We start from the raw sequence: 25,448 nt of genomic DNA, 5'->3' as shown, positions 1-25,448 counted from the left end.
AATGAAGGGAAAATAAGAGAAACACATAACAAATAATGCCCAAGAAATCTCCTCCAGCTCTTTATCTCAAGAGCATAAGGACTTGAGATCATCTTGTGATGATCCCCAATGAAGGGGAATCATGGGATCACAATTCCCAATGAAGGGAAAATAAGAGAAACACATAACAACTATATAATTGTACATATATACACGTGTATTTATGTATGTATATTATATACATACATGTATACATTAATATGTGTACATTATATGTATGCATAGACATATATATGTGTGTGTGTGTATATATATACACACACACGTAATAGCATATAACTAACATTTGTTTGGTATATTAGAACTTATAAGTACTTTTCCTCAGCAAACAACTATGATGAATGTCAAATGAATGGAATGTTGATACAGAAAGCAAGCATTCTAGGAATTCAGAGCAGGGTGAGATCACTGCAGGATGGGGTGAGGGGGAAAGTTTTTGTTGAGACACAGAACTAGCAAGAATGCTGGGCAGTCACACAAACCCAAATACAACTTGTTGCTTCTATACTAGAAATCTGCCGTACTCTCCATTGCTTATAGTTTTTAATGAGGTGATTGTAAATTCATTTTACTTTCTAGAAAATAAAATGCTAACTGAGTGCTTAGAGGTCTGTGTTTTCTCTCTGATCCTCCATCCAAATGATCAACATATTAAAAACAACAACAAACCTCCCACACTTTTTTTTTGAAATTTATTGTCAAATTGGTTTCCATACAACACCCAGTGCTCATCCCAAAAGGTGCCCTCCTCAATACCCATCACCTCCCCTCCCCTCCTTCCCACCCCCCATCAGCCCTCTGTTCTCAGTTTTTAAGAGTCTCTTATGCTTTGGCTCTCTCCCACTCTAACCTCTTTTTTTTTTTCCTTCCCCTCCCCCATGGGTTTCTGTTAAGTTTCTCAGGATCCACATAAGAGTGAAAACATATGGTATCTGTCTTTCTCTGTATGGCTTATTTCACTTAGCATCACACTCTCCAGTTCCATCCATGTTGCTACAAAGGGCCATATTTCATTCTTTCTCATTGCCACATAGTACTCCATTGTGTATATAAACCACAATTTCTTTATCCATTCATCAGTTGATGGACATTTAGGCTCTTTCCATAATTTGGCTATTGTTGAGAGTGCTGCTATAAATATTGGGATACAAGTGCCCCTTATGCATCAGCACTCCTGTATCCCTTGGGTAAATTCCTAGCAGTGCTATTGCTGGGTCATAGGGTAGGTCTATTTTTAATTTTTTGAGGAACCTCCACACTGTTTTCCAGAGTGGCTGCACCAGTTTGCATTCCCACCAACAGTGCAAGAGGGTTCCCATTTCTCCACATCCTCTCCAGCATCTATAGTCTCCTGATTTGTTCATTTTGACCACTCTGACTGGTGCCTCCCACACTTTTTATGTGATTCTAGAAACATAGAGTAAGTTGGACATTCTAGATGTAAATATATTTGAGTTGCCTTTACTTAATTACCCTGTGATGAGCATCCAGTGGTATAGCTCAAACACCTTACGTAACACTCAGGGTTATGTAATGTCAATTCTGCCCATCAATTCCTGCGGTGTAGAATACATAAAACTCTAGCCCTGCATTCTGACTGGTCTTGCCTCAGTTCTCCTTACATAATCATGGCCACTTCCCTGTTGGTAGTGATTTAGAAATGTCTTTCTAAAGCTCTGTGCGCTTTGCCTCAGCTTCCTTTAATTTTTTTCTAAAGCTTCTGTCTTTCTTCCTTTGGATTTCTTTGGTTTCAAGCCACAGATACTCATTATGGCTAACTTGAACAGAAATGTTGAATCCTGGGAGGATATTGGATAGCTCACAGAATCAAAGGAAGGCTAGAGAACCAGGCTTAAGGAACAGAGAAACAAAGGCAGCTCCAGGGGATTCAGTGGCAAAAATTAAATCTTGCCCTTGCCACGTGCTGAAATGAATGAGTGACAATCAGATTTTTCCATCTCTCCCATTCATGTTCATCATTCCAAGCCCTAGAAGAGACAATCTGGTTAGCCTAGTTTAGGGGCCAGGGGGAGAAAGGAAACTACCTGACAGTCATGACGACTACATAGAGCAGAGAGTGTATGCTGGATGATCAAACCCCAGAAAATATCCACCATATCCCATTTTCTCTTCCTAACCTCCATTTCCTACTTTTTATAATTATCCATAATAGGAGTGACCAACATATCTTCCAAGGTTATAGAAAAGATACTTTAAGGGGCGCCTGGGTGGCTCAGTCGGTTAAGCGGCCGACTTCGGCTCAGGTCATGATCTCGCGGTCCATGAGTTCGAGCCCCGCGTCGGGCTCTGTGCTGACAGCTCAGAGCCTGGAGCCTGTTTCAGATTCTGTGTCTCCCTCTCTCTGACCCTCCCCTGTTCATGCTCTGTCTCTCTCTGTCTCAAAAAAATAAATAATAAACGTTAAAAAAAAAAGAAAAGATACTTTAAAAAAAATCCATTTATATTGGAATTTTTCCCAAAAGGTATTAATGGTTGAGGAAGTTTGGCCTTAACCCTCAGCAGATGGTAGAAAGACTAAAAAAGATAATGTATGCAAAATGCCTATTACATGCTAACATGTAAGTTTTGGTAAATGTTATTGCCATCCCAGCGCTTCATCAGTGATGTGTCGGAGCCAGCTCATACAGCTCACACAAGGATCCAGGACCCAATCATTGTATTTTTAGGATTTTTGTGAGCCAATTGACATAATATTGCTAGCTTGAAGTTGACCTTGATGGGAATTTTTATGCCATGGAAATTGGAATGTTGCAAATGAGGACTTGCCCCCTATCCCACCCCCAACATAGTTATTAATTATTTACCTGTCCACCACTGCATCCACTTCTTTCTTCACAAAATGTGAGTAGAATCATGAAGGATTGAGTGCCAGTTAGGATTGGATTCAGCTGTGAGTAAAAACAACAGTGGTTTACTACCTATAAGTTAATTCTCTAGATTGAGGTAGGCAGTTCGGGTTGGCTAGTAGCTCTAATTTGTTGCCTCACACAAACATGGCTTTTACTTCATGATATAAGATGGCTGCTGTAGGGGCCAAGGGCTGGCTGCCCCAAGATAGGCCAGTTTGGCATGAATTTTATTTTGAGTTATAAGCAATCAAAATGCAGCTTCTCCTAATGGAGAAGCTCTTCATATCTCCCTCACTGCCTGTTTATACCAGAGGGAGCTCTCTTGTACCAAAGAGAGCTATTTTTTTAAAAAGTTTTATTTATTTATTTATTTATTTATTTATTTATTTTTATTTATTTATTTAAGAGAGAGAGAGAGAGAGAGAGGCAGGGAGAGGGAGAGAATCCCAAGTAGGCTCCCCACAGTCAGCATGCAGAGCCTGACATGGAACTTGAACTCATGAAACCGTGAGATCATGACATGAGCCAAAATCAAGAGTTGGCATCTTAGCTGAGTCACCCAGAATCCCCTAACAGAGATTCCTCTTTACCTAAGAAACTTATCTGCATAATAGGGAGATCTTTGTTTTTTTCAAATATTCCTTTCACCTTCATGCTAATGGTCTCTCACTCCTTTGTATCATCAGACACTACCCCTCTCCCAAGCTCATATAAGCATCATGTTGCCTCATTGTCTTTGGAATTTCATGTCTGTGTGGATTCCCTGCATGTATGTTACATTTGATTTTTTCCTGTTAATCTTTCTTATGTCAATTTGATTCTTAGTCCAGCTGGAAAGACTCTGAATGACAGAGGAAATCTCCCTCCCCAACACTGTGTAAGCTCCACATTACAGCCAGTAGGGAAGAGAAAGGCAAAGAAAAACTCCCCTTCCTATTAAGGCCATCAATAGAAGCAACACACAACATTTCTGCTTATATGAAATAGATTGAGGTGAAGTCACTCAACCATATCTAGCTGCAAGGGAGACCTGGACATGTTTATTTACTCCACGCAGCCATGTGCCCATCTTGAAACTAAGAAGAAGGAGCAAGTGGATACTGGGAGACAGCTGGCCATCACTCTTGTTACCAGCTAGAACCCAAGACTTGAACCCAATGGCTTGAACTCACTGATCTTTGTCCCACATTTTTCCTTAACCTCTTTTTTCCAGCTTATCTCTTAACTCAGGCAAATGGAAAGCAATACTGCCCCTTAAGCAATAGCAAGTGCTCTGATAAGACCTTCAGCCAGCCCAGACCACCCAGACCAGTTTGAGCTTAATCCCCAACTGGCACCTGCACAGATGGATCATGGAGTGACCTCTAGAATGACCTACCATTACCTTTACCTCATTATAATACTAAAACCTCTGCCCAAGGAGGAGCCTCAGCCTCATTTACATAACATACAATGTATCTGTAGGCATATTTCCTGAAGGTGCATGCATGACCTTAAGCCCACCTCTACATATGATGACAAGGTTTCCCTGTCTAAATATTTATCCTAACCGTAAATAAAATGGAACCCATCCACCCTTGCTCAGGGAGTCACAGCTTTAGAAGCTATTCCACATGATCTCCTTGTTTGCAGCAAATAAAGTTTTCTTTTTGCAACAACCTGATACAGCGTCTGATTCATCAAGGGGTGAACTCATGTTGATTCAGTTATACTCCTACGAGTGGGTGGGATTTAGGAAAGTATAGGTGAGAGGGAAAAGTCCTGCTGGTGTGATAGGAATGTGTGTGTTTGTGGAACTCTGAAGGAGCTGGCTGGAACTAAAAATTAGAAATACTGAAAATGAGATTAAGTAAATAAGATGGAAGCTGGCCAGATCTCAGTGAGGGGCCAGGAAAGCAGACAAAAGAATCTTTATCTGGTGCCACTAGAAACAGGAGGCATTGAACTTTTGGGTAGGGGAGCTGTACAATCAGAGGCATTTAAAAATTTTTAATCTAGCAATTACATGCTAGACATGTTGGAGAAGGGTGGAAAAACAGGAAGCATCAGGCAGGGTGCAGGGGAGACTGATTTCACAATCCAGCTGTGAGGTAGGAATACATCTGAGAGCCATTTGCTAGACAATGTGTTTGGCTTGATGACTGGCCTGATAGGGAGTTTCAGGCTGGGGTCAAGACACAGGATTTACAGGGTAAACAGAACAAACCTGCCTTGGTAGGTGTTTTCAACTGGGCCACTTAGAAGCAGAGCCTGTGGAGCTCCTGGGTGGCTCAGTCGGTTGAGTAGCTGACTTCAACTCAAATCATGATCTCATAATTCGTGGGTTCGAACCCCGCATTGGGCTCTGTGCTTACAGCTCAGAGCCTGGAGCCTGCTTCACATTCCATGTTTCTTTCTCTGCCCCTTAAACCCTTCCCCGCTTGTGCCCTTTCTCTCTCTCAAAAATAAATAAACAAAAAAAGAAGCAGAGCCTGGTGGGACATTTATTCAAGGGGCTGATTGAAGGAAGAAAAGAAGAGTAAGGACAATGGGATGGCAAAGGGGAAGCAGCTGAGCAAGTGAGTGGGCTGAGCTGAAGTCCATAGGAAAGCTCTTGGTACAGATGTCACAAGAGTGGGCTACAGCTGGAGGCAAGCGGGCTGGTGTCTTATAGTCCTGCATCAGGCAGTCATTGACTCAGGCCTGCCCAAAGTGTGTGTAACTGGGGAAGGCTTGGCTCCCATTTGACCCAGGGCAATTCTTCAAAAAGGGGACAGCTGTGTGGTTATTAGACAACATGCTTGTGGGTGATGAGTGGACCAGCTGCTAAAAGATCTGAGTGAGGCCCAGACAGAATCCATTACAGTGGGTCCATTTTGGGTGTGTTGGATTTGAGGTGGCAAAGAAATAAGGTATTAGTACATAACTAGTGGGTCATGGGATCTACCAGATAGGAGTTCATGTAGAAGAATAGGGCTAGCTATGAAGATACTAGAGTGAGGGACTCTGACACACAGATGATAGTGTGATAAGAAGAAATAAGCTCTTTGAGGGCCATGGAGACAGAGAGGGGAGCAAGCCTTTGGAAAGAAAGTTGGTTATTCCCTAGTGGGAAGGTGGGTGGGAGAAGAGGAATCAATGAATAAAACAAAGCAGAGATCAGTAGAAAGACATATTAGTGTGGTAGTTTAACTTATCACTGGAAGTCAAGGGAAGAAGACTTTGAAGAAGAATGAGTATGGAGAAAAAGTTGAGGTATTTTGTTTTGTTTTGTTTTGTTTGTTAGTTCAGATGTTGTTGGTGGCCTTTAAGGGAACAACGTCACAGCAGAACTGGGTTAGAAACCACATAGTGAGAGCTAGTAATGCTTTCCATATTTAATGGCATTCCATTCTGGTTCTTAACTCCTCTAGGGCACTTCTTGCTTCAATTGATATGCTGCTCATTCTTGCTTGTCCTAAGGTTACTCTATGTTCTGGTTACCTAGTATATATATATATATATATATACTGCCGAAGCGAGCACAATGTTCTGGTTACCTAATGTTGCCTAACAGATTACCCCAAGACTTAGCAGCATGAGACACCCTTAGTTATATTCATGGATTCTGTGGATTAGGAATTTGGATGGACACAGTGGGGATGGCTTGTCTCTGCTCCATGATGTCTGGGGCTGCAGCTGGAAGACTCAAAAGCTGGGGACCAGAATTATCTGCAGGTTTCTTCACTCACACATCTGACAGTGGATGCTTTCTTATTGGCTGGGGACTTCAGTTTCTCTCCTGGTGGTCTAGATTGGGTTATTCCTGCATGGTGGCTGGGTTACTGAAAGAAAGAAGCAGGCATGAACTGTATTCTTTTTATAACCTCATCTTTTTTATGATCTACATTGTTCTCCCTGTACCCCATTGGTCAGTGCAGTCACAGCCCAACCCAGATTCAAAGGGAGGGAACATGACCCCACCCTGGAATCTATAAAACTACTGAAGAAGAGCATGGAGGTGGAGGGCCACTCATCTTCAGAAAATGCCATCTGCTATACTCTCTCAGAGCTTCTTATGAGTGTCCTCTTTATTCAACAACCATTAATAATAACAGTAATGGAATGAACTACCTGAGGCCTAGAGGGGTAAGTGAGGTACTCTAGATGACTCAGCAAGGACTCCACTGTGACATGGACCCAGGGCTTCTGGGTTGATGTTACTTTTATTAAGAACTGGATGCCTCCAAAGAGCAAATAAAACTTGTGGAGACTGGGACTGTTTCTTCAGATGCCCCATCCATCCTCACAGCAGCTCAGGGCCAACTACAGAGCTATGAACAGAGATCCCTCAGCCACTTACTGACTGGTCCTGCATTTGATACACCGATTTAATATGATGATTTAATATAATTTTGTATCTCTTTTCTCAGGAGAGCAGTCAAAGGCTAGGACACAGACCCTAATGTTGCATTCAACTTCCTGGCTGGAAGACCAGGATGAAGTTGCTTCTGATCTCTATGCTGGCAATGAGCAAGGCAGCACCCATGTTAGGAGTGTGAGGTAAGTGGGAGATGCCAAGGAGTGTTCAGGTAGAGAAATTAGATGGTGATCTGAGGTAACTGCATAGGAAAAGCAGGGAAGGCTAGAAGGGAGGTGGCTGAGGCAATGGGTATGGGTCCAGCTCAGAGGGGAGGGGAGCCAATTTCCACCCCCTCCTGAACTCACATCCCAGTTCTAAACATGTTTCACAGCCCCAGGGGGAGACTCTGGCAAAGGATTCAGTGTGGGTAGCAGGCATACTTATCACAATCAGGAGTGGGTGGGAGCAGATCTTAGAACTTACATCCGGTCTCAATTTTCCAGACCCTGCCTATGCCCTGCCCTTCCACCCAAACCTATCTTTGACTTCATCTCTTTAGAAATGTCCTCGGGCTAGCAGTTTCTTTCTCAGAGATTGCAGATCAGGAAGGACCTTTGGAAACCACAGTTTCCACTTCTGCTGTAGGGGCAGAAAGCATGGGGCAGCCCAACCCCTCAATGCCTGGGAAGTAGCAGAGGAAGTAACTGAAGCTGGCTCTGTGCTGTAGGACTATTGCCCTTACCAGGTCCCCACTATCCTGCATCAGCCCTGCAGGGACCTGTCAGGGGGTCTTTTTGCCCCTGTTTTCTCTCTATCCTGCTCACCTCTATAAAAAGGTATATTCTCCCTGCTCAGGCCCCCTGGCAGTAGCTCACTGTGACTTCTCATCTTACCCCCAACTCCTTGGCCTCACCTTCATGACCTTGGTGTATCATTTGTGAGTCATCCTTGCTGCCTTGTTCCAGCCCCACCAATGTGCTTACTGCTCTCTCCCACATAGGAATTACTCACTGCTTATGTCATCAATCCCTCTGGAATGTGCCCCTTCCTCCATGACACCCATTCTCTCTTCATCCTTTATTATTATTTTTTAAACTAACAGTGTTGTCTTTTCCCCCCTTGGATGATTAAAATAATACATACTTTTTGTAGAAAATCTGTAAAATGAAAAATGTATACAAAAGAAAATTGAAAGTACCCATAATTCCACAGCTTAACTAACTGTGGTAACTAACATTACCATTCTGGTGGGCTTCCTTCTTGTCTCCTCCTCACCAAAACTCCTTCCTGCCTCAGGCCTTCATGCATGCTTATTATTCCTTCTGCCTAAAAGTCTCTCTCTCTTCCTTTCTCCTCTACCTACTACCCCCTCTTCTCTTCCCACCTGCATTCTATGAGTAAATCAACTCATCTGTATAATCATAAAGGTCATTCTTGCAGAGAAACTGTTCCTCTACCTCCAAGTTATGTCTATTACACATTCACAGCACCCAGTACTTTTCCTTGTATCATTTACCACAACTAGAAATAAACCATCATTTTTGTCCTCATGTGTTTAATGTCTGTCTAAGCTACTTGACTTGACATAAGGTCCATGACTGGCTTACTTGTTTATTCTGTTGACCCTAGCATCTGCCACAGTGCCTCGTATACAGAAAACAAACAACACATTGTACCAAGACACCTTCCTAGAGTAACCATGTGTCCTCTCAGCACTTTAAAATAATCAGTTTAAAAAATATGATGACTCAATTACCATATGAGACCTGGTTCCAGGTACAGGAAACCTGGATCTTGCCCCAAGGAGTCTTCAGTCTTTTGAGGGAGACAGACAAGTAAGTGGAGGATTCTGATATGTCCTTGATGATCAGTTATAAGTATATATAATCAATAGTGTTAAGTAAAGCATAGAGAAAGGGCCCCTAAACTAGCCTTGAGGGAGGTGATACTATTGTTTTAATTTGTCCTCATTAGTGCATTTACTTCATAGAATCATAGGATAATAGAATTGAATGGGACCATGAGATCAATAGGCCCCAACTCTTTCTGTGAGGTGAGGAAATTAAAGCAGTGAAGGGCAATAAAGTGACTTGGCCAAAGCCCCTGGGTAATTTACTGGTGGCAGATCTGGGATTAGAGCCTCAATCTTGAGACTCCCAGTGCAGTACCCTTTCTAACTGTACCTTAGGGGCCTTTGGAGGAGGGGCCTTTAGAGGAGGCCCCCCCCCCCCTGCTCCTCCTTCCATTCTGTTAATCCCCAAGTCCTGCTGATTTTACCTTGTAAAGGTTTCTTCAGTTTGTCTGCTTTTCCTCCCGTCCCCTCTATCACGCTCCAAACCTCCATCATCTCCAGCCTGGGTGCCTACACTCACCTCCTACATTGTCTCTCTGCTTCTAGTCTTGTCCTGATCAGATTCCTTCTCCACTTTGCAGCCCAAGTGAGCCTTCACAGGCCTAAGTGTGAGCATGTATATCCCCAGCTTAAAGCCTCATTGAATTTTTCGTTCAAATTAATATGGTATGTTAGCTTTGGCTGCCATAACAAAATACTGCAGAGTGGGTGGCTTAAACAACAGAAATTTATTTCTCATTGTTCTGGAGGCTGTAAGTCCGAGATCAGGGTGCCAGAAAGTAGGTTTAATTCTGAGGCCTCTTCTTCTTCTTCTTCTTCTTCTTCTTTTTTTCCATGTCAGACAGGTAATGTGCCGAGGTCGTAACAGGGAGGCACATGTCACATAATGGTGTGAATATCCAATCATCACTCTTATGAACTACAAAAGGAGAAGAGCTCTCTTGTGTCTCCTCCTTTTTTAAGGACACAAATCCTATCAAATTAGGGCCCCAGTCTTAGGACCTCATTTAACCTTAATTACCTACAAAAGACCCTATCTCCAAATACAGTCACATTGGAGTTTAGGGCTTCAACAGATGAATCTTGGGGGCACACAAACCCGTCCATAGCACACGGTCTACGAAGTCTTTCTTAATCTGGCCTACTTTACCCACTACCCTCTCTGCTTTCATGCTTCTATACCTTCAATCTCTCTTGGTTCCTTTAACTTGTTCAGTTTTCTGCAGCGCTGATCCCTCCATCATCTTCCCTCTTTCTCTGCCTCTCCTATTCCTATTTAGTCTTTGTAAGGAAATATCCATCTATCCTTGGAGTAAATGGATATGGTTTGCCCACTTTGGCTCTGAGTCCCCCAGGATATCATAGGACCTGTCTTGGATCTCTTTGAGAGTGCTTATTTTTTTGAGAACCGAGACCTGAAGACACCCAATTACAAAATAGAGTGTACAGCTCCCATTGTAAGCCGGAGATGGAAACTCAGTCCCTCTTTACTGGTTTCCTCCTTTTGGACCTATATCTCACCCTTTCTATTTCTGCTTGGGCAAACCACTGAATTATTTCTTGAGGGACATGGCCCTCCCTTGCCTACTAAGCAGTAAACTCAGCTTCCCTCCTCTGCCAGCTCCCACGTCTTTGTATTTTGGTTACTTTCAAGTCTCAGTTTAAATATCAGTTTCCAAGGGAGGCCTTCCCTGAAACCCCATCCTGTGTTTAGTCCTTTGTCTCTCCATTCCTGTGGCAGCCTGTGTTCCCCCTTTCCTAAGAGTCACTACCTCATCCCTGTATGTTTCGTGTCTGTTCTTCTGAGCAACCTAGGCAGCATGCACCTCTGTCTACTCGGTTGCAGTTCCCCAGGTTAGTGCAGCACCTGCTCCTAGTAGGCTATTAGAAACTGTTAGCTTTTATTAGTGGAAGCTCTGTAAATATCCACTGGCTTGAGTTGTTTTCAAATAGTTCCTCAGATAGTATATGTATCTTGTCTAAATTGGACTGAAATTTGTCAGAAGGATCCTGTCTGTTCCTTTCTTTAATTCTTCCTCACTATGCCCATTATGGGCTTCTTCATCCAAAAAACATTTCATAAATGATTTTTAACTGATCTCCCACAGTAACTTTCCCAAAACGGATCATATTCTAAGAAATGATCAAATTCAAGAGTATGTGTGTAACAGGACAATTTATTATGAATTTATTGTAAGAATCTATTAAGAATTAGAAAGGAATGCAGGTGTTCTCTTCCTCCTCTGCATAGCCAGGACTTTGTTTCCTTGAAGTTGTAGGTTTCCTGACCCCTAGAGGAGGTTGACTTTTTTTGTGTGTGTGTTTGTTTGTTTATTTATTTATTCAAATTTTTATTATTTTATTTTATTTGCATTTTTTTTTCATCATGATAAGTGTACTTTTTAATCCCCATCACCTGATTCACCCATCCTCCCACCTACCTCCCCTCTGGTAACAATCAGTTTGTTCTCTATAATTAAGAGTCTGTTTCTTGGTTTGTCCCTCTCTCTTTCTCTTTTTTTTTTCTTCTGCTTGTTTGTTTTGTTTCTTACGTTTCACATATGAGTGAGATCATATGGTACTTGTCTTTTTCAGACTGACTTATTTTGCTTAGTGTTATACTCTCTAACTCTATCCATGTCATTGCAAATAGTGAGATTTCATTCTCTTTTATGGCTGAATAATATTCCATTGTGTATTTGTGTATATATATATATATATATATATATTCTATTTCTTCTTTATCCATTGATCTATTGATGGACATCTGGGCTGCTTCCATAGTTTGACTATTGTAAATAATGCTGCAGTAAACATAGGGGTGAATGTATCCCTTTGAATTTGTGTTTTTGTATTTTTTGGATAAATACCCAGTAGTGTAATTACTGGATCCTAGGGTAGTTCTATTTTTAACTTGCTGAGTAAACTCCATACTATTTTCCACAGTGGCTGCATCAGTTTGCATTCCCACCAACAGTGCAAGAGGGTCCTTTTTTCTCCACATCCTCCCTAACACTTGTTGTTTCTTGTGTTTTTTATTTTAGCCACTCTGACAGGTGTGAGGTGTTATCTCATTGTAGTTTGGATTTGCATTTCTCTGATAATTAATGATGTTGAGCATCTTTTCATGGTTTGGTGTTGAGTAGTTCTTTACGGATTTTGGATACCAACCCTTTATTGGATATGTCATTTGCAAATATCTTCTACCCATTCAGTATATTTCCTTTTAGTTTTGTTGGTTGTTCCCTTGTCTGTGCAGAAACTTTCTTCTTTAATGTAGTCTCAATAGTTTATTTTTGCTTTTATTTCTTTTGCTTCAGAAGACATATCTAGAAAAATGTTGCTATGGCTGATGTCAGAGTAATTACTGCTTGTGCTCTCTTCCAGGATTTTGATTGTTTCTTTTCTCACATTTAGGTCTTTAATCCATTTTGAATTTGTTTTGTGTATGGTGTATGAAAGTGGTCCAGTTTCATTCTCTTGAATTTTGCTGTCCAGTTTTCCCAACACCATTGTTGAAAAAACTTTTCCTCATTGTATGTTCATACCTCCTTTGTTAAAGATTAATTGACCATATAATTGTGGATTTATTTCTGGGTTTTCTATTCTATTCCATTGATTTGTTTGTTTGTTTTAGAGACAAAGAGCACAGGGAGGTAGAGGGGCAGAGGGAGAGAGAGAGAATCTTTTTTTTTTTTTTTAGGTTGATTTGTTTATTTTGGGGGGGGGGCAAGTGTGAGTGGGGGAGGGGCAGAGAAAGGGAGAGAGAATCCCAAGCAAGCTCTGCACTGCCAGCACAGAGTTCGACGAAGGGCTCAAACCCATGAACCGGGAGATTGTGACCTGAGCCAAAATCAAGAGTCAGATTCTTAACCAACTGAGCCACCCATGTGCCCCTATGTATTTATTTTTATGTCAGTACCATACGGTTTTAATTACTACTGCTTTGTAATATAACTTGAAATCTGGAATTGTGATACCTCTAGTTTTGTTTTGCTTTTTCAAGATTTCTTTGACTCTTCAAAATCTTTTGTGGTTCCATACACATTTTAGGATTGTTTCTTCTATTTCTGTGAAATATGCTATTGGTGTTTTATTTTATTTTATTAAAAAAAATTTTTTTTTAATGTTTATTTATTTTTGAGACAGAGAGAGACAGAGCATGAACAGGGGAGGGGCAGAGAGAGAGAGGGAGACACAGAATCTGAAACAGGATCCAGGCTCTGAGCTGTCAGCACAGAGCCCGACGCGGGGCTTGAACTCATGGACCGTGAGATCATGACCTGAGCCGAAGTGGGACGCTTAACCAATTGAGCCACCCAGGTGCCCCCTATTGGTGTTTTAATAAAGATTACGTTAAATCTGTAGGTAGTATAGAAATCTTAACAATATTTATTGTTTCAACCCATGAACATGGAATATCTTTCCATTTCTTTGTGTTGTCTTGAATTTCTTTCATCAGTGTTTTTATAATTTTCAGAGTACAGGTCTTTCACCTATTTGGTCAACTTTATTCCTAAATATTTTATTGTTTTTGGTGCAATTATAAATGGGATTGTTTTCTTTAATTTTTTTAAATGTTTATTTATTCTTGAGAGAGAGAGCACGAACAAGGGAAGGGCAAAGAGAGATACAGAATCTGAAAGAGGCTCCAGGCTCCCAGCTGTCAGCACAGAGTCGGACATGGGGCTTGAACCCACGAACCATGAGATCATGACCTGAGCGGAAGTCAGACACTTAACTGACTGAGCCACCCTGGCGCCCAGGGATTGTTTTCTTAATTTCACTTTTTGCTGCTTCACTATTATTGTATAGGAATGCAACAGATTTCTGTACATTGATTTTGTATCCTGTGACTTTACTGAATTCATTTACCAGTTCTAGTAGTTTTTGGGTGGAGTCTAGGATTTTCTATATATAGTATCTTATCATCTGCAGATAGTTTTACTTCTTTACTATTTGGATGCCTTTTATTTCTTTATACTGTCTAATTGCTGAGACTAGGACTTCCAGTACTATGTTAACTATCAGTGGTGAGATTGGACATATTTTGATCTTTGGGGAGAAGTTCTCAGTTTTTCACCATTGAGTATGATTTTAGTTGTAGGTTTTTCATATATGGCTTTTATTACGTTGAGATAGGTTTTGTCTAGACTTACTTTCCAGAGGGTTTTTTTTTTTTTTATCATGAATGGTTGTGGTACTTTGTCAATTGCTTTTTCTGCAACTACTGAAGTTGTCATATGTTTTTTGTACTTTTTCTTATTGATATGATGTATCATGTTTTGCAAATATTGAACCATCTTTGTGTTCTGGCACTAAATCCAACTTGATGGTGGTGTGTGGTTTTTAAAATGTATTGCTGGATTAAGTTTGCTAATATTTTGTTGAGGATTTTTGCATCTATACTCATGAGAGATTTGGTCTGTAGTTCTCTTTTTTTGTGGTGACTTTATCTGGTTTTGGTATCAGGGTGATACTGGTCTCAGAATGAATTCGGAAGTTTTCTTTCCTCTTATATTTTTTAGAATAGCTTGAGAAGAATAGGTATTAACTCTTCTTTAAATGTTTGGTGGAATTCACCTGTGAAGCCATCTGGTCTTGGACTTTTGTTTTTTCTTTGGAGGGGGGGGCTGTCTTTTTTTAAGTTTATTTTTGAGAGAGAGAGAGAGAGAGACACAATGTGAGCAGAGGAGGGGCAGGGAGAGAGAGAGGAAGACGCAGAATCTGAAGTAGGCTCCAGGCTCTGAGCTGTCAGCACAGAGTTTGACGCAGGACTTAAACTCAAGAACCACAATATCATGACCTGAGCCAAAGTCTGACACTCAACTGACTGAGCCACCCAGGTGCCCCTGTTTTGGGGGAGTGTTTTGATTATTGATTCAATGTCATTGCTGGTAATTGGTCTGTTCAAATTTTCTATTTCTTCCTGCTTTAGTTTTGGTAGATTATTTGCTTCTAGGAATTTATCCATTTCTTCTACATTGTCAACTTTGTTGGCAAAACTTTGTCAACTTTGTTGGCATAGGTTTTCATAATACTCTTGTTACAATTGTTTGTATTTTGGTAATGTTGGTTGTTATTTCTCCTATTTCATTAGTGGTTTTGTTTATTTGTGTCCTCTCTCTCTCTCTGTCTCTCTGTTTCTCTCTGTTTCTCTCTTTCTTTTGTTTTTTTGGATGAGTATGACTAGAGATTTATCAATTTTGTTGATCTTTTCAAAGAACCAGTTTCTGGTTGCATTGATCTGTTCCATTGTTGTTTTCTTTTTTAAGTATCTCTATCATATATTTCTGCTCTAATCTTTATTATTTCCTTCCTTTTGCTGGTTTGGGCTTTGTTTGTTCTTTTTCTAGCTCTTTTAGGTGTAAGGTCTTTTGTGTATTTTAGAAGGAAAGGAAAGAATCAGGCTGAGCGAGAGTCTGAAGGAAATCCACCTCTAAGTAGGCTTTAGTTTTAGAAGGTATTGGATGTCTGGTCTGAGATGGGGGGATAGACAGTATACCCCTTGGTTGATTCTTGGAACTCTGGGAACTCAGAGAAAAGATAGGGGATGCAACTTCTCCAGGGAATGTGAAGGTCTAGGCCTCTTCCAAAGCAGTCCCTTGGATGGTACTGGTTGCTAGGGTCCATGAGAACTGGGCCAGGATACTTTGGATAGGGCATTTTCAGAGCCTTGGCAAATGTCCCCAGCCACCAGGCAAGGCCAGATCAAGACTGTAGAGAAGCACTAAAAATGTTACAGTGCCCCCTGCCCCCGCCCCGATAAAAGAGGTATATGAAACCAAAAAACAGCTTTAAGGGTATACTATAGATTTGTGATTTTCCCCAGTAGTGTGACTGCTTTCATGCTCTCCTCTCTCTCCATCTGCTTCTATTTCTCCTCTTTCTCCTTCTTCTCAAATATAAAATTATTTCCAAAGTTGGTGTTTTTTTTTCCCCACTCCTGGCTTTGCTGGTGTCATGAATGGGTGATTAGGACCTGCCCAGGTCAGCTGAGTGGCTTGACTTCTTTTTTTTTTAGTTTATTTATTTATTTTGAGAGAGACAGAGACAGCACAAGTGGGGGAGGAACAGAGAGAGAGGGAGACAGAGAATCCCAAGTAGGCTCCACACTGTCAGCACAGAGCCTGATGCAGGGCTCAAACTCATGAAACTGTGAGATCATGACCTGAGTGGTAACCAAGAATCAGATGCTTAACTGACTAAGCCACCCAGGTGCACCTGAGCGGCTTGATTCTAATGCACCCCACAGGCCTAGGCAAGAAACAAGGAATACAAGGCAGTGCTGACCACCATGGTCAGAGCAGCAGACTCTCCTCTTCCCTCAGGACAGCGTGAGCCTAAAGCTTCCCTGTGTGACCCAAGGGGGACAGTCTGAACAGTGTTAGACTCTAGAATTCTAGTCAGTGATGATCAGGGCTGAGGTCAGACTTGATATGAGTGAGTCCATAAAGAAATAAGATATTACCTGTGCCCCAAGAGCTGTGGATCAGTTCATTCATACCTGTTATATGTATATGGACATACATGCTTACATGCACATAACTCTTTCTAGATAGAGAAGGAACTAGTAACAATTATGGCTTCTGGGAAGTAAGACTAAGTCTGCCTATTTGTTGTTGTTGTTTTTTGACTACGTTTTTTAAAAAAACATTGAACAGATGTTATTTTTATAATAAAAATGTACTTCAAAAATTAACATGACAGCAACAATAAACTCATCAGATTGCTAATATCTTCAGATTTCAAACTCTAGGACAGATGGAGAATCTGCTTTTCAGGAAGAGCTTATGACCCAGGGCTAGGCTATGAGAGGGGGACCAGTGATGCCTTCCAGCTGTGGTGTGTCCAGTGCAGCTGGAGAGGGGGCTAAATATAGAGTAGGCTGTGCAGTGTAGCAAGATGAATCAGGGCTAGTGCTAGAACATTCCTTCATTCTGTCAATGAGCATTCACCTTGTACCTGAGTTCCAGACACAAGGACATAGAAGTAAACAAAGCAGCGGGGTCTGGTTGGCTCAGTCTGTAGATCAAGAGACTCTTGATCTCAGGTTCATGTGTTCAAGCCCCACACTGGGTGTGGAGCCTACTTAAAAAAAAAAAAAAAAAAAGGTGAACAAAGCAGACTGAGTCCTTGGTCCCTGGATTTAGAGTCTAGAGGAGGTGATGTGTGGGTCACACTGGACCACACTGGCCTAGCTGGAGAACCAGGAGAGAGAGTGTGAAGCATAGAGGGCCCAGGAAAATCCCAAGGTCAGGTATGGGTAGAGGAAGGTTGTGTACCTTTCCAGGGCACTTAGTTCTTTAGTGCCTCTCCACAGGGCCTCTTCTGTGTTTTTTGAGGGGCTAGAAGGTTTCTTTTTATTTACTTATTTACATAGGGCTTGAACTCACGACCCTGAGATCAAGAGTCACATGCCACACCGACTGAGCCAACCAGGCACCCCTAGAAGTTTTCTTTTTAATTTAAAAGATTTTTTTTAATTGAAAAAGTTATTTTAAAATTCACATAGAGTAAAATTTACTTTTTTTAGTGTACATTTCTATGAATCTTAAAATTTTTTTTGAATGTTTATTATTTTTGAAGGAGAGAGAGAGAGAGAGACAGAGCGTGAACAGGAGAGGAGCAGAGAGAAAGGGAGACACAGAATCCAAAGCAGGCTCTAGGTTCTGAGCTGTCAGCACAGAGCCTGATGTGGGGCTCTAACCCACAAACCGTGAGATCATGACCTGAGCCAAAGTCAGATGCTCAACCGACTGAGCCACCCAGGAGCCCCTCTATGAATCTTAATATGTGTAAAAATTCATGTAATCACCACCACAATCAAGATATAGAATAGTTCTGCTGCCCCAAACTCCCTTATGCTATCCTTTGTAGTCACATCCTTCCTCCCATCCCCTGCAAACCTCTTGCTGGTTTGAGCTATTCTCCATTACTGTTGTTTTGTCTTTTCAAAAATGTCACAGAAATGGAATAATATAGCCATGGAACCTTTTTTAAAAGATTTATTTATTTATTAAAAATGTTTATTTATTTGGGGGGTGGGTAGAAGGAGAGGGAGAGAAAAAGGGAAAGAATCCAGAAAGAATCCCAAGCATGTTCTGCACTGTCAGCATGAGACCTGACACAAGGCTTAAACCCATGAACCTAACCACTAACCGTGAGTACATGACCTGAGCCGAAATCAGGTCACTTAACCAACTGAGCCACCCAGGCACCCCTTAAGATTTTATTTTTAAGTAATCTCTACACACATCATGGGGCTGAAACCCACCACCCTGAGATCAAGAATCACATGCCCTACCAACTGAGCCAGCCAGGAGCCTCAGCATGAAACCTTTTGAGATCAGATTTGTTCATCTAGCATGATGCCTTTGAGAGGCATCCGAGTTGTTGCATGTATCAATAATTTGTTTCTTTTTGCTTCTAGATAGTATTCCATGGTATGGATATGTCAAGTTATGCATTTACCCATTTTAACATAGTTTTGGGTAATTACAAATAAAGCTGCTGTGAGCATTTAGTGTACAGGTTTTTGTATGAACATATCTTTATTTGTCTCAGGTAAATACCTACAGGATTGCTGAGTTATATGGTAAGTGTGATTGACTTTATAAGAAATTGCTGAACTGTGTTAGAGAGCAGACTTTGTGCTCCACTAGTAACAAAATAGAGTTGCTCTGCATTCTTGTCAACATTTGATGATGCTGTCAATATCTTTTACTTTAGCTATTCTAATAGATTTGTAGTGGTAATGCATCATGGTTTCAATCTGCAAAATTGATGGCCAAATGTTGAGTTTATTTGCCTTCTTGCTACCCTCTTAGTGTAAGTGTCTATTCACGTCTTTTGCCTATCTTTAAATTCGGTTGTCTGCTTTCTTGCTGTTGAGTTTTGAGAATTCCTTATGTATTCTGGATACACGTTCTTTTTTTTTTTTAATGTTTACTTGAGAGAGAGAGAGAGAGAGAGAGAGAGAGAGCATGAGTGGGGGAGGGGAGAGAGAGAGGGAGACACAGAATCTGAAACAGGCTCCAGGCTCTGAGCTATCAGCACAGGGCCCGACACGGGGCTTGAACTCACAAACTGTGAGATCGTGACCCGAGCTGAAGTCAGACACTTAAGCAACTGAGCCACCCAGGCACCCCTGGATACATGTTCTTTGTAGGATATGTGATTTGGAAATACTTTCTTTCACTTGATATCTTGTCTTTTCATTCTCTTAGTAGAATCTTTGGCACAACATATTTTTTTTAATTTGGTAAAAAATATTTTTATCACTTATTTTTATTGAGATGTAACTGCTATTTAGAAACATGTACAAATAGTAAGTGTACAGCTTGATTAATTTTTACATTTGTATTCACTAATTTAACCACAATCTCCCCCAAGATAGCATCACCCCCATTACCCCAGAAGGTTCCCTTAAGCCCCTATCTAGTCAATATACAGCATTCCCTCTCATACCCTCCTTTGAAATAACTGCTATTCTGACTTCTGTCATCATATATTAATTTTATCTAGAAGGTTTCAAAGAATTGTGCTCCATGTTTTGTGACCTACTTGGTTTTGTCTTGGAAAATGAAAGTCTCCAAAAACCCCACTTTGGAGACAGATGCCGATGCCCTCACCAGATGTGATGCAGAGGTTGGTTAGCAAGGCTGGGTTTCTTAGCATCTTGCTTCTGGCATGCCTTAAGCCATGCTTCACAACAGGGTCCAAAAACTTGGTAGAAAATGCCAGAAGAGGTCTAGGCACCCTAAAAATCCAATGACATGGAAAGAGAAGAATCTCAGGAATCAAAAGACATGGGTTCAGCCTCCCTCTCTGACATTTCCTGCATGTCCTTGAACAAACTACATAAACTTCTTGAGCCTCAGCCACCTCATCTGTAAAGTGGGAACAGTAATACCCACTGTGCTTATCAGGCTTGTTCACAAATATGTGAATCTCCTTCTTCTTCCAGGTTCCTAGGAAAACTGTACTTTGCCACCCCATTTAACTCTTACCAATTAACCCAGGCATGGCTGTGTAACTTAAATTGACAAATTACAATATGTCTCTTCTATGGGGAATAATTTTAAAGATTTAATTTTTAAGTAATCTCTGCATCCAATGTTGGGCTTGAGTTTACACCTCCAAGATCAAGAGTCACAAGCTCTACCAACTGAGCCAGTCAGGCACTCCCTACTTTCCCCATCTCCAAATATTTATTTATTTATTTATTTATTTAGAAAAGTTTATTTATTTATTTATTTCATCAATCTCTACACCCAATGTGGGGCTCAAACTCACAACCCTAAGATCAAGAGTCACACACTCTTCCAAGAGGCACCCCTCTTCTGTGTGGAACTTTTAAAAGCCAATGTGTGCTTTTCTACATTCTCTCCTCCTACTTATGGCAACTGGCAATGTTTTAGATAGTGGCTACCCTGTCAACCTAGGTCCTAGAGTTAGGACCATGAAGACTCAGAGTAGAGCCTCAGCCAACCCAGGAGCAATAAATAACTTTTTGTTGCATAAAGACATCGAGATTTTAGGGATGCTTGTTATAGAAGCATAACCTAGCTTCTTTGGGTGACATACTGTATTATAGATATTACCAGAATTATATGAAAAAAATGTGCAACTTCTGGGGACATAATAAGGCTTAATTTTCTTCCTTTCAAAATCTTTTTCTTTCTTTCTGAAGGGTCATGAACCTAGGGTTGTTCTTACCAGCCAAGAACCTTGATGATCTATAAGAGAACAGATATCCATTCAACCACAAAAGAAAGAAGAGGAAGGGATGCAAAGCAACAAAGGGTACAGAAATATGACACAAAGCAAGGAAGAGAAACAAAGTGAAAAAAGTGAGACAAAGTATAAAAACAGGGAGAAGAGAGGTACAGAGGATGCCTGAGACACAGACAGAGATGATGCTAAGAAAAACAACTGCTGAGGCAAATGGAAACTGTATCTGTTTGGGATGTTCACCCCAGCCCTAGGCAAGTAATGTCAACTGTTATGGTAGCTGAACAATCTTGATTAGTTCCTGGTCTTCCATTCATCAGTCTTGGCACCTAATGTTTACTGAGCACCTACTGTATGCCTGGCACTGTGCTTGTGCTGAGTTTAGGGAGGTAAGTATGACCCAGTGCTAACAGCTGCTTTCAAGAATCCCCTAATCTGTTGTGAAGCAGTCACATGAAGAGTTAGAATAAAATTTGGCCTGTGACATGATGGAAGTGCCTGCAAGGAGTTAAGGGAGGAGAAGGGGAACCAAGCCCTGTGCAGAAGAGTGAGGAAGGACTTTCTGGAAGACATGAGACTAAGAGTCTTGCAGGATAACTAGGAGTTAGTGAAGGCAGGGTGGCAGAAGGGTAACAGGGGCCAGGTGGTGGAGGTGAGAACAGGGGCCAGGTAGTTTGGGGTTGCTGGAACCTTGATGAAAGGCATTGGGCATTAGGAGATGCGCCTGGAGAGGGACTAGGGCCTATCTCAGGGGCTTGATATCTTTCACTGGGTTGGTTAGGGAAGATTTGCATGGCTAAGCAGAGAAGCTAAATTGCTTTGCCCGCTGTGTGGACAGTGGATTGGGGACAGAATCTCTTTTTGTGAGATCTTTTGGGATTAGGCTGAATGCCCAGCCTATGGCCCAGAGGTGCACAAGATGGCCTCTGGAATAATCACCCCAGTCAAGGCTTAGTGAATGCTGCCACGAGCGGGCAGTGTTCTATGTGCCTTATGGACCCTATGTGGAGTAACTACTTCACTCTCCTGACAACCCTGTGGTGAGGGTATAGTCTTATCATCCCCATTTTGACCACCAGTAAACTAGGCACAGAGAGGTTAAGTTGTGCATCCCTGCCCTAAAGCTAGTAAGCAGCACACCAGCATTCCAGGGCAGGCTGCCCAGCTCCGATCTGCCTCTAACCATTCTCCCTCGGGCGTCCTCAGGGTTGGCTGCTGTCAGGAAAGCCCTCACAGAGGCATAATTTGGCTTTGGCATCCTGCTTCAAGTTTATGAAATCTTCCACATAGATGACCTAACTCCAGCTTGCAACAATAACTTCTGTGAGGTAGGTAGTATTATTCATAGCTAAGAAAACTGACCAAGGAAATCGAATGATTTGTCAAAGGTCAAAGTTAGACTCAGACGTGCGTCTTCCAAGCTGGAGTCCAGTGTCAGGTCTCATGTTCATTTGTCAGTCAAGGCTGAGGCCAGCCTCACGCTCAGCACGTTGCATAGTTCACAGGTCAGAGCACTTTCCACTCCTATTGCCTTTGTCCAGGAAAAATGCTTTTCTGAACTGAGGGAAGGAGTCACAGAGAAATGTGTTGTTGGCATCGATTTCCTATGGTTGGGCAATAGCTTCCGCCATCCAGACCAGGTGACGTCAGCTGTCTGGATTCCTGCCAGTGTTCTCCTGCCCAGGAAACAGACTTCCGGCCAGGGCTAAGCTGTCTCTGGCTTCCTGGAGCAGTAGACCTCTGAATTTGCAGTGAAAGACTGAACATCAGATCTCAGGGAAGGTTTCACTACAGGGGAGGAGGTAAAAATGGGGAAGAGGAGTTGAGAAGACACTGTTTAGGGATAAACATGGAGCCCCTCTGCCTGGGGTCTGGAGTTTTCCTTCCAGCATGAGGGCAGGATTCAGTGATCAGAATGAGAGGGTTAAGACTGTGACTAAGAGGGGCGCCTGGGTGGCTCAGCCAGTTAAGCGTCTGACTCTTGATTTTGCCTCAGATGATGATTTCACGGTTCTTGGGATCAAGCCCTGCACTGGGTTCAGTGCTAATAGCACAGAGCCTGCTTGGGATTCTCTCTCTTCTTTTCTCCCTGGTCCTCCTCTGCTTGCATGCTCTCTCTTTCTCTCTCAAAAAATAAATAAACATTTAAAAAAAAGAGAGAGAGACCGTGACTAAGATACTTAAGTAAATTGAGGGTGGAGGGGAAGAAAGGCAAGCAAAGCTAAGGAAATCTGGAAAAAATTACACATAGAGATACAAACACAGAAGGTCAAACATAGGCCAAGAATAGAATGTTGATCCCAATCCTCATGCACTTTTCAGTGGATATGAGTCTTGAACAAATCAGTAATGCAGGAATATAAACAGCTCTCATTTCTTTTTCTTTTCTCTTTTTTTTTGTAATTATGAAAGCATAAAAGTTATTTAAAACATCTGAACAATAGATACATGAATTAAAGTAGAAAATGAAAGTGTCCCACTATCATCCCGAACCCTACTCTCCAAACCTGGTTCATAAATGGTTTAGCCATTCCTTCAGCCAATGTTGATGTCAGTTAATCCTCACAAAAACCCTATGAGGTAAGAACTACTATTATGCCTTCATTATTATTATTGTTTTTAAATTGTACTAAAATATACATAACATAAAATCGACCACATTAGGGAGTCCTGGTGGCTGCTGATGGTGAGTGGCCTTCACGGCCTTCAGGCCCACCCGACTCATTGGCAGACGGTGTTGCAGCCTTCTGAGCGGGTTCTGTGCCACTGCAAGTCACAGGGACAAATACAGGTTCTTTGCTAGTTTGAGGAGAACCCAGTTTGAAGAATATAAGAATGAAAAGGATTTGGGAAAGGCTGCCAGCTACCTAGGGAGGTGGAGGCAGAATCTGGCACAGTCAGCTTCCACCACCATGTGTCTCCCTCCCAGGAGACCCTCCCAGGGCATCTGCTCTGAGAGGTAGGAGTGTTACAAGGTTCCTCGTGGTGCAGAGATGACCTTGCATCCTTCTGAGAAAGCAATGTATCATGATTTCTTTGCCAAGAGAGGTCAGTGGAAGAAACTGGGGAGGGAAAGCTGGGAGCGAGAGGCTAAGCAGCTGCAGGAGGACACCTGCCCCGTGGTCCTAAGATGGAAGCTTTGCCCCTTGCCTGAAAAGCAGGTGAGTTGCTCCCATTGTGGCACATTGTGACCAGGCCCCAAGAAGAGTTGACGTAGAGAGAGACAAGGACACCTCACCATTCAGGCTTGCAAGGAAATAAGTTACAGAACATATACACACTTACCCTAATAAAAATAATAGACATGGGAAAAAATTTACCATTTTAACCATTTTTAAGGATATAGTTCATAGCATTAAGTACATGCACAGTGTTGTGCAACCATCACCACCATCCATCTCCAGAGCTTTTTCATCTTCTGCATCTGAAACTCTGTGCTCATTACACAGAATCTTCCCATCCCTTCCCATAGCCCCTGATGACTACTATTCTACTTTTTAAAAAATACTTTTTATTATTAAAAAAATTTTTTTTGAATGTTTACTTATTATTGAGACAGAGAGACAGAGCATGAACATGGGAGGGACAGAGAGAGGGGGAGACACAGAATCCGAAACAGGGTCCAGGTTCTGAACTGGGCAGCACAGAGCCTGATGTGGGGCTTGAACCCACAAACCATGAGATCATGACCTGAGCTGAAGTCGGAAGCTTAGCCAACTGAGCCACCCAGGTGCCCCTAAAAATACTTTTTTATTTATTTTTATTTTTGACAGAGAGAGAGATAGAGCATGAGTGGGGGAGGGGTAGAGAGAGAGGGAGACACAGAATCTGAAGCAGGCTCCAGGCTCTGAGTTGTCAGCACAAAGCCTGACGCGGGGCTCGAACCCACAGACTGCGAGATCATGACCTGAGCTGTAGTCGGCTGCCCAACCGATTGAGCCACCCAGGCGCCCCTAAAAATACTTTTTAAAGTTTATTTATTTATTTTGAGAGAGAGAGAGAGAGAACATAAGCAGGGGAGGGGAAGAGAGAGAGGGAGAGAATCCCAAGCAGGTTCTGCACTGTCAGCACTGAGCCCCATGCAGGGCTTGAACTCATGAACTGCAAGATCATGATCTGAGCTGAAATCAAGAGTCAGATGCTTAACCAACTAAGCCACCCAGGTGCCCCCACTATTCTACTTTCTGTGTCTATGAATTTAACTATAGTAGATCCCCCATATAGGTGGAGCCATGTATTTGTCCTTTTGTGACTGACTCATTTTACTTAGCATAATGTCTTTGTGGTTCATCCATGTTGTAATATGTGTCAGAATTTTCTTCCTTTCCAGGCTGAATAGTATTCCATTGTATGTATACACCGCATATTGTTTATCCATTCATCCATCAATGGACACTTGGGTTATATCCACCTTTTGGCTATTGTGAATAATGCTGCTATGAATGTGGATATACACATATCTATTTGAATTTTGCCTTTACTTTTAATAACAATTGTATTGAGATAGAATTCATATACTACACACTTCACCCTTTTAAAGTGCGCACTGAATGGTTTTTAGTGTTCTCAGAGTTATGCAATCAGCACCACAGTGAATTTTAGAACATTTTCATCACTCCTAAAAGAAGCC

At 41.8% G+C, this 25,448-nt stretch overlaps 1 long non-coding RNA gene and 1 pseudogene across 1 annotated transcript; both read right to left on the bottom strand.

Moving 5' to 3' along the window:
- Positions 1-1,474: 1,474 nt before the first annotated feature.
- Positions 1,475-8,365, bottom strand: LOC125938483 (uncharacterized). The gene is made up of 4 exons (XR_007462715.1): positions 8,144-8,365; positions 6,620-6,712; positions 2,865-2,948; positions 1,475-2,027 (listed from the first exon to the last, which is right to left on the bottom strand). It is a non-coding gene; the product is annotated as an uncharacterized LOC125938483 (long non-coding RNA).
- Positions 8,366-9,917: 1,552 nt separating this feature from the next.
- Positions 9,918-10,013, bottom strand: LOC125939239 (uncharacterized; annotated as a pseudogene).
- Positions 10,014-25,448: the final 15,435 nt, after the last annotated feature.

Source organism: Panthera uncia, assembly GCF_023721935.1.
Source record: "Panthera uncia isolate 11264 chromosome B2 unlocalized genomic scaffold, Puncia_PCG_1.0 HiC_scaffold_24, whole genome shotgun sequence".
NCBI classification, from domain to species: domain Eukaryota; kingdom Metazoa; phylum Chordata; class Mammalia; order Carnivora; family Felidae; genus Panthera; species Panthera uncia.
Note: the sequence above shows the minus strand (reverse complement) of the source record. Positions and strands in the feature narration are given on the sequence as shown.